The sequence below is a fragment of the Athene noctua genome, unplaced genomic scaffold, assembly GCF_965140245.1.
Source record: "Athene noctua unplaced genomic scaffold, bAthNoc1.hap1.1 HAP1_HAP1_scaffold_45, whole genome shotgun sequence".
Lineage (NCBI taxonomy): Eukaryota > Metazoa > Chordata > Aves > Strigiformes > Strigidae > Athene > Athene noctua.
In genome coordinates this window covers 593,419-602,216 of record NW_027437541.1, presented here as the reverse complement: position 1 = coordinate 602,216, position 8,798 = coordinate 593,419, and the positions used below count along the sequence as shown (strand labels likewise).

The following is an 8,798-nucleotide window of genomic DNA, read 5'->3' as shown; positions in this document are numbered from 1 at the left end:
AAGCCTTAGCACTTCAGCTGGGGACTCCCCAGGTGCCTGGTTCCTCCCAAGACACCCCCCTCTGACATTCTGTGTGTGTGTCCCCGGCACCATCATGACGAGTGGCTGCAGGATCCTGGCCAATGGGCAGTGAACTCCAGTTCATCCTTGATGAGCTGCAGGCTTTAGTCCCCTGCCATTTACAATCCACACCACCCTCGGCTGGTGTGTGGCCCAGGAGAGGGGTTGGAATCACACCAAGCACCAGGCGGCCCAGCAAGCAGGGGCGGAATTACCACAGCTGCTTCTCCCCTCTCGTACAGACTGATGAGGACAAAGCCCGCACATCTTGTTCAATAGTTACTATAGTGTTCACAGTCACGTTCTTGGAGAGGCTTGGAAAAAACCACGCCTGAGTTAAGGCTGAGCACACAAGCATTTCCATAGCAGTTTTAGATAGGACCAGGTACCCTAAACGTATTATTATATTGGATAAGAAAAGGGGATCCTGTGTTCATGGAGGTGCTGGGAATGCCACAGCATGGCCTGGAAACACGGAGGAACGATGGTCATTGGAACTAGGAGTCAGCAGGGGTCCAGCAGGAGAAAGCCTGCTCGCCCCACCTAATAACCTTCCGTGGTGAAATGACCGGCTGGGGAGACGAGAGGAGTGTGGTGGCCACTGTCCACCCCGCCGTGAGGAAGGCTTTCCGCAGCATTTGCCAGAACAGCCCTGTGGAGACGCTGAAGCAGCGTGGGCTGGCTGAGGAGAGGGGGAGGTGGGTAGAAAGTGCCTGAAGAGCCAAGCCCAAGGGTGGTGAGCAGCGGCACCAAGTCCAGCTGGAGCCAGTGGGGAAGCCCAAGGCAAGAGGCATTGCCAGCAGGTGGAGAGAGGGGGGGTCCTTCCCTCCGCTCCGTCCTGCGCTGGGCTCCCCAGGGCAGGAGAGGAGGGGCCATGCTGGAGAGAACCCCCAGCCCAGGGCCCCTCCACTGTCCGCTGGGGTCGGGCTGTTGGTCAGTCGGAGCCGACAGCCCCAGCGCCGGCAGCAGCACAACTGGATTCCCAAAACTCAAGATGCATGCGAGCTTATTAAAATTTGATCTTTTTTCTGTAAGTCTTCCTTATTTGCAACTTCACCATTGTTTCCTAACCACCAAGGTACAGAAAACACAGAATTTAACTTACTCATCTTCTTTGTGCACAAACATCTTTCTATATAGACATACCTACGTGTCAGTCTTGATGCTAGGTTTTGCATAGAGTCACGCACTGAAACAGAGCTGTAAGTGAACCAGTGCTGACACAGACAGTTTGTCCTAAAAACATAAAGCGCTTAATTTGTTGAGCTTCCTCGCCTTCAAAAGCATCCTGGCATATGGCAAAGAGACTGAAATACGAACATCTATCTTCTCCACTCCAGTGCAGCAACCAGAGGAGTAAGTGGCACGCTGTCTCTGCAGATGGCTTTATTTAGAGACCCCAGGGGTCTCTAAATGTTCCAGCAAAGCCATTAGAAGCAGTTGGCAAAGTAATTGTAAGTTGTAATGCCCACTATTGAAAGGACTTGTATTTTTAAGAGATTTATCTTAATTCCTCTTAAAACCTTTAACTCACAGCTACATCTCCAGTTCCAGTATTTACCAGCATAAGCCATATATTTCCAGGAATCACTACTGCCGCTTCTTTTCTATTTAATATGGGGTTGTTCCTGCAAGATGGGTTTTGTACACTATATAGGAGAGAAAACCACACTGCTCACGTGCACTGACAAATGTAAGAAAAAGAAGCTGCAAAGAAGTGATGAAGTCTTGCTTTAGCATTTCAGGCTTTTCTTCAGCTAATACCCCTAAAAATTACCCATTCTGAGGGCAAAGTCTCCCAGTGGGAAGCATACTCGATCCACAGTGTCATGCCCACAGCTGGGTTTGGGCTCTAGTTCCTGGCCTTTGACTTATTACTCATTTACTATGACTATCCATGAGACTCTTGCCTTGGATTTACTATATATTTTCACAGAATCAGCTAGGTTGGAAAAGCCCTTGAAGATCATCCAGTCCAACCGTTAACCTAGCACTGACAGATCCCAACTACACCAGATCCCTCAGCGCTATGTCGCTATTTTGCATCAAACAGTAACTGGGTAAAGGCGAATATAATCCCGGGAGCAAGGAACAGGACCCAGCCCTTTCCTCCACACGGACTGCTCTGCTCCTTGGGTGGCAGGAGCTGCTCCCACACGCTCTCCCTCTGCCCATGTCTCCTACTCTCCAGTACCATGAGGTCTGCAGTCAGTGGAGGAAGCTGAGGATGCTCCGCGGGTCTGTGGTTCAGGAACTCTTAGGAGAGGGGTGGATTTGAACTCCTTGGGTCTAAGGAGGGCACTGAACTTGGATATTTCCCCCAAGCTCTAACTGCTCAGCTGTGACACAAAACAGGGGGGTAGCACTAGCAGAGGCCATATTTCCAAGGAATGAGACGTGCAGGTTGCCTGCACTGACAGAGAAGGTCTGGCTCCTGTTCAGAGTGAAGCCGAGGGACACACGTGGGCACACCCAGGACGACAAGCAGGTGCCCAGTCTGGGAGACAGACACTCCTCTGCATCTCCTGGGGACGGGACAGGCTGTGCTCCTGCCTGGCACGCTCTCTGCTGTGGATCTCGGATTGCAGCACCCAACCGCCCCCTCTTATTTTCGATACTCTTCAGCCATCAAGCGCTGCGGCGGGAGCTGCGCTCCCAGAATGACGGTGAGAAACGGAGCACAGCAATGCCCGGCATCGCCAACCCTGAGGGTACCAACAGGCAGCCCCTCCCCGTCCCTCCGCGCTGCCCGGTGAAGCCGTCGCTCCCCACTCGTGGGCAGACGCCCCCCCAACGCCTGCCTGTGCTCCCTCATCAGACAGAGCGGTTAATCACAGCTCAGCGGGTTGCACGGCACGGTAAGAGCGGGGAACTCAGGCAGCTGGCAAAGATGCCGTCAGGGCAGACGTGGAGCAAAACTTCCAGTGTGAGTCTCCGTCAGTGGTTCAAACCTGCTGGGCGAGGAGACTTCCAGCTCAAAACCAGACAGACAACTTCGGCGAAGAACTGCAGTGTGGATTCTGCCTCCCTGCCTTTAGATCTAAACTTGATTTTACTCTTGCCCCTCAGTTCATACTGCTGGTTGTCTGATCTAAACTAATTCTTTATCTTGATTTTCGCTCATCTAGCTTGCTTACTCTTCTCACTTTGGAAGAAGGTTTGTTATCAAATAGTCAAAATTTAGCTCATGAAGCAGTTTTCTGATCCCATCTAAGTACTGTTGTTTTGGTAGTAATGGGAACTGCATTAATGCAAATTATATATGCAGATCCCAAAATAAATACAGAATGTGACTTGGGTTTGCTGTGAAATCAACGATTCAAGCTCTTCTCTGAAATCAACGATTCAAGCTCTTCTCTAAACACAGACACTACAAACTAATTCCCAAGAGTGGCTGAGAGCCGTCATGTAGATTCTGTATATCACGATTCTCTGAGCTTGGGTGTTTCTTAATTGTTTTCAATTCATGGATTTATAGAGCAGCCACAGGCAGATGTTGGAACAGACAAGAACAAGAATTTTTGTTTCATGCTTTATAGACCTTTAGGAGATTCTTCATACAGAAATCAGCTCAACCTAAATATATTTCTGTGCTTCTATACACAGTTTGAGCTGTTCTAACACCACCTTAAAACTGGCTCCCATCAATTGTCTTTCCTCAGCCTGAAATGACCTTTGACTGGGGGAACAGATGTTCACAGAGTAGAAGGGAACAGTCTGGGCAACATATCTTCCTCTTCAAACAAAAAGGCTCTTTCAATAAGAGGTGGAAAGATGCTAGTTTCTACACCAACCTCATCAGGAACATTGAATCTGGAGGTTCAAGAAATAGTCGTATAACATGATACTCAACCTCCATAAGAGCTTTAGAAAACTGATGCGTAAATCCACCTACAGACTTCTCTTACGCAGAACAGACACTTATCTTTTCTAAGGAAGCACGTAGGGTCACCTCAGAAGACTTTTCCTATACCTGGCACTACTGGGTGTTCTGCTTGAAGAGAAATGGATGGCAATACATTTCAAGCGCCTTGGGGAAGCGATGTTCACCTTGCAGTGGCTGGAGGCTGGATTTATGAACGGATGCCAGGCCCACGGCTCCAAAGGGAGCATTTTGGAAACAGCACTCCCCCTGTCTGCCAGCTCACTTGGGTAATCCCTGTCTCAACCAGCAAAGCTTCTCAGCTGTGGGAAACACTTGTTCCTGGGCTTGCCCTAGGAGCAGGCCGGCTTTAAAAGTGCTGAACAGCTCGGCGCCTGGCTCCTCTCCAGGGACCGGGGTGTTTCACACTACACCAAGGGCATCAGGGTCCACGCAGAAGCAGCCCAAGGAAAGATCCCTTCTGCTCTCTGCTTCACTGGGGAAGGGATCCACCTGGGATTTGCAGGACCACATTTAACTTTGAACTGGGAGGAGGCTGCACATCATCTCCCCATTGCGCCACGTGGGACACACATCCAGCAGTAAGAACCGGAGGAAGAAACGGGGTTCCCAGCCTCTCAGCTTATTGTGGCCCTCTCCAGCTCCTCCGTAAATCCACCCCCTTTAGGACACCTGCCTGTCGTCACTACCCGCTGCTACATGGTGGGATCCCAACAGGCCTGAATTTCCCACAGCTCCCGCCTCCATCAGGAGACCCCTACCCAACCCCTGCAGCCAACACCTGAGAAAACTAAGCTCTACAATCTAAAGTTTTGGGCAAAGTCGATCTAGCTGCTCATCCAGATGCCGGTTTTGGGTTTTTCTTCATTGTGGTTTATTTATTGGAACAGGGACTGGACGTGCATTTCTCCCTTCTCCTAGCTGTGGCAACTGAGACACAGACTCTCCATGAAGTGCAAAAGGAAAGACCCTTTATTATTACAAGAGGACATATTTATGCTATGGTTAAAGCTTTTACTTCACAATTAGCAAATCAACAATTCGACAGCTCTCAGCCTTTTCTCCTATCAGCACAGGACCACTCTCACAGGGGCTGTGCAGACCAATCGCCTGCTCGCTTAGGCGCTGTTCACGCGGCGGGAACTTCCCACAGTTCAGGATTTTCCCACAGCTCAGTGTTGCCGCTGTCTGTTGTTTCTCCCTGACACCCGGGCACAACTCAGCAGTTTCTGATCTTTCTCCCAAGGCCTGTTTCTCATCAAAGCCTTGCTGCTTCTCAGGGGCTGCGCAGAGCTGACAGGCCGATGTCGACTTGCCTCTCTCCCACACCTAGCTAAAATTGTAAAGGAATACAAAAAGGTTCCTTTGAGCACATAATACCATAGAATGGGACTGTCAAGTCTGGTTTATGTCTATTCTGCCTGCTACATTGCTATATGCACATATGAGAAAGAAAAAATAACACAAACCTCTCTCAGTGGGGTCAATTAGAAGAGTCGCTCTCACTAGCGATGTGCAAGGCCAAGTCAAACAGCTCGGCCGAGACCTGCTCATCAAATGCCCACGGTGCCGACGGCACGGAGGGCTCCTCCTGGGCCTGCAGCGGCGGTGTCTGCCGGCCTTCGCACGGTTCCTGCCAAGAGAATGCCACCTGTCAAACATTCAGACTTCAGCTGCCACTTCTCTGACCTGGAAGAACAACTCAAACAACAGAACGACCGAGGACACGAGTCTGTGCAGCATCTGGTCCCTCCAGCCTCTACTTCTGCAAAAAGCATTCCCAGGAGGAAGTGCTGGAGAGCAGGCGTGCGTTCAGCCTGGCCAGCAGCAAAACCCCCACAGGCTGGAGGGGAACTTCCTCCTCGAGGTACTGGCTTTCTTTGTGGTAGATCTGAAAGGCAAGTGCCTTGTGACTGGCCAGACTAAGCCTTTCCTGCTGCCTCAGCATGCCCTGATCTCCAGACACATGGCTTTATTGGGACTGCAAATAAAGATGACAGTTAGGCGTGGGGCAAGCAGAAGGTGCTCCAGGATTTACTGCACTTTCCAGCATTCCTATTTTCTACCCTGTTTGTTATAACAAACAGGATATTCTGTTATATCCTTATAAGGCAAGAGTGAAAAAAAAATGTATAAGGTTGAGTTACAATGAATAATACAGGTATAACTTTCCAGCTTACTGCTGATGGGGAATTACTCCTATCATCCATTGACTACTTGGAAATCACGGCTGCATTGTGCTGCTACTTAGGTTATAAGGTAGGAGGATGAATTTTTGAATTTCAGAGCCTTGCAAGTATTTGTTTAGGGTGTTACCATCATGAACACGGCTAAGCTAACTGCTTGATTTACAATTGTATGAGGTATGGAAAAAGCTTGCTCTCAGGCTTGTCCTCTTGATGAGCCATCTAGCAAGGCAAAGTCCCAGAGCACAGCTGCTTCAAAGAAACAGTCTACTGCCTTGGTTTGCCCCAGAAACTGCAGATATGGGTTGTTTTGCTACAGGGTTTGTGAGCCTGGCTTTGCCTCTCCTCCTTCAGCTTGCCAGGCCATGGCTCCTCCTTCTTCTGCCAGGCTGCAGAGCAAAGCGGGTGGTTGCTCAAGGTGCACCAAAGCGGGTGGTTGCTCAAGGTGCACCAAAGCGGGTGGTTGCTCAAGGTGCACCAAAGCGGGTGGTTGCTCAAGGTGCACCAAAGCGGGTGGTTGCTCAAGGTGCACCAAAGCGGGTGGTTGCTCAAGGTGCACCAAAGCGGGCGGTTGCTCAAGGTGCACCAAAGCGGGCGGTTGCTCAAGGTGCACCAAAGCGGGCGGTTGCTCAAGGTGCACGTCTGCCTGACACACCATCTCCACCTTTATTCCGTGGTCCCCAGGCTCATCAGAACACAACTCTGGAAAGCAAAAGCATAAGGAAAGACACGTGTTGGGGTCTGTTGAGCTTCAGAAGTCATAACTCTGCCTTTTGATTTAGTAGGATAAACTACATCCCAACACTGTGCTGCAGAATGACTCCTGTGAAGTAAGATGGCAAAAACCTACACCCCAACTGACGAGGGACATGGTTGTGATTGCTGACCCTCTGACACCGTGTGCTCTGCCAGCCCTGCTGCCCTCCTCGGGAAGGACTCCTGGCAGCAGGTGTCACTCAGCAGATGTCAGACACTGCAGCCCAGAGCACCAGGTCTCACCGTGAAGAACACGCAGCTCTCTTCCTCCCCCTGTCAGAACTGCCCTGGAGGTGACACCACATCTGAAATGTGGGCACTTGGCCTGAATGGTACCTGTCCCCTACAAGACAGCAAAGAGAGACCCTGCTCAGAAAAGAAGGGATATAGAGAACACAACAAAATCTACATTAGTCAAGTGGTAAGAGAACAAAACTCCCACCGCAGACCACCTGGTTCTGTGCCAACGGAGAGGCGCCTCAGTGCCGCTGGGCAGCAGGCTCAGCAGGGCCCAGCAGTGGCACCGGTCACAAACCTCAGGCCACATCTGATGAGCATCTGGAAAAAACAAAGAAAGAAGCCCTGGCTTGTGTGCCAGGTTGTGCACTGAAACCTGAAGAAAGGTCAGTTAACCTCTGGAAAGGCCACCCTAATTCACCCTGTTTGTTAACATTCAAAGCAGTGAATTCCAAGATGTTATAAGGGCAATGGCTAGAGAACCACCACCCAAGGGGATGCTCCCAACTGCACCATGAACTGCCTGTTCCAGGTGTATCTGGATCGATGGGCTTTGAGTTGGCCATGAAATCAAGACCTTTACAGCATTCCACCTGTCTGCACAGCAGCGTGTGCTCTGACCTCCTCAGGCTCAGGTGCTTTTGGCTCCAGCTGCTCCCGCACTTGCTCCTCGGCCAGGGCTTTCCTGAGATCTTCTCCGTGCCTTGGAGTCTGAGGACAGTGATGTGGGATACTCTGGGCAGGTGGGAAGAAAAAAAAAAAAAATCCATCCCAGATTACTTTCTGTATGAAAGTGGTACTCCTTCTGCCCATAGGTAAATGCATAGGTAAACGAAGATGATCGCCTCTCACCCCACAGACGTGCAGTTCAGGGCCCTGACCCCCAGGAGGGAGTCGTGGGCTCCGTGCACCATGGGGGTGTTTGCTCCCCAGGCCTGTGCTGCACCCAGCTCCTCGGGACCGGCCCCACAGGGCCCTGCCCCAGCACCCTTCTCGGCTGCCGCGTGGGCCAGAACAGCCACAGCCGGGCACAGGGCACCGGCGTGAGCACAGGGAACACAGCCTGCCCCTCTGTGCTCTCACCCTAGCACTGGAGGTTTCCGCCCCAACTCCTCCAGGGAGGAAGAGGCCTGGGTCTTGATGGCTTCCCATCCCAGAAAGGCCGACTCTCCCGCCCATACACAATGCCAAGGAGGAGAAATGCAGCCACTGCTTACTTTTGCCTGGCACTGAAGCAAAGCCTTGATGGTGGAGGCAGTTAATGTCACCGGCTAGAGAAGAGAACAAAGGCCAAGTGGGAGAAACTCCTCTGATGGTCCATGCTAGAAAGCAGAGTCACTGCCTTGACCCAGCTGGAACAACAAAGACACTTACAGATCCACTGAGGCCCAAGACTTTCATGAGTAGACCAATCGAGGGCAGTGGGTTCACCTGCATCTCCTGGGCTCTACTCCTTTGCCCGTGCACAGGGAATGGACAAAGGAGGAGCTCTGTATCACTGAACCTGGCTTTGCTGTCTCCCCTGCAGCCCCTCCAGCACCATTTATATCAGAAGAAATCCAGGCACAAAAGGAGCAAGTGGTTGCAGCAGGATTGGCTCGGTGTCACTTTACCAACAAGTAAAGCTGAGTAAGTCGGCCAGCACTGCCCCGCAGCTGCCCCAGCAGTGGGGGTAC

At 51.2% G+C, this 8,798-nt stretch overlaps 1 long non-coding RNA gene across 1 annotated transcript; it reads right to left on the bottom strand.

Annotated features, from left to right (window-relative positions):
- Positions 1-6,757: 6,757 nt before the first annotated feature.
- On the bottom strand, positions 6,758-8,557 carry LOC141954970 (uncharacterized). Its single transcript, XR_012632307.1, has 3 exons — positions 8,340-8,557; positions 7,744-7,857; positions 6,758-6,831 (listed from the first exon to the last, which is right to left on the bottom strand). It is a non-coding gene; the product is annotated as an uncharacterized LOC141954970 (long non-coding RNA).
- Positions 8,558-8,798: the final 241 nt, after the last annotated feature.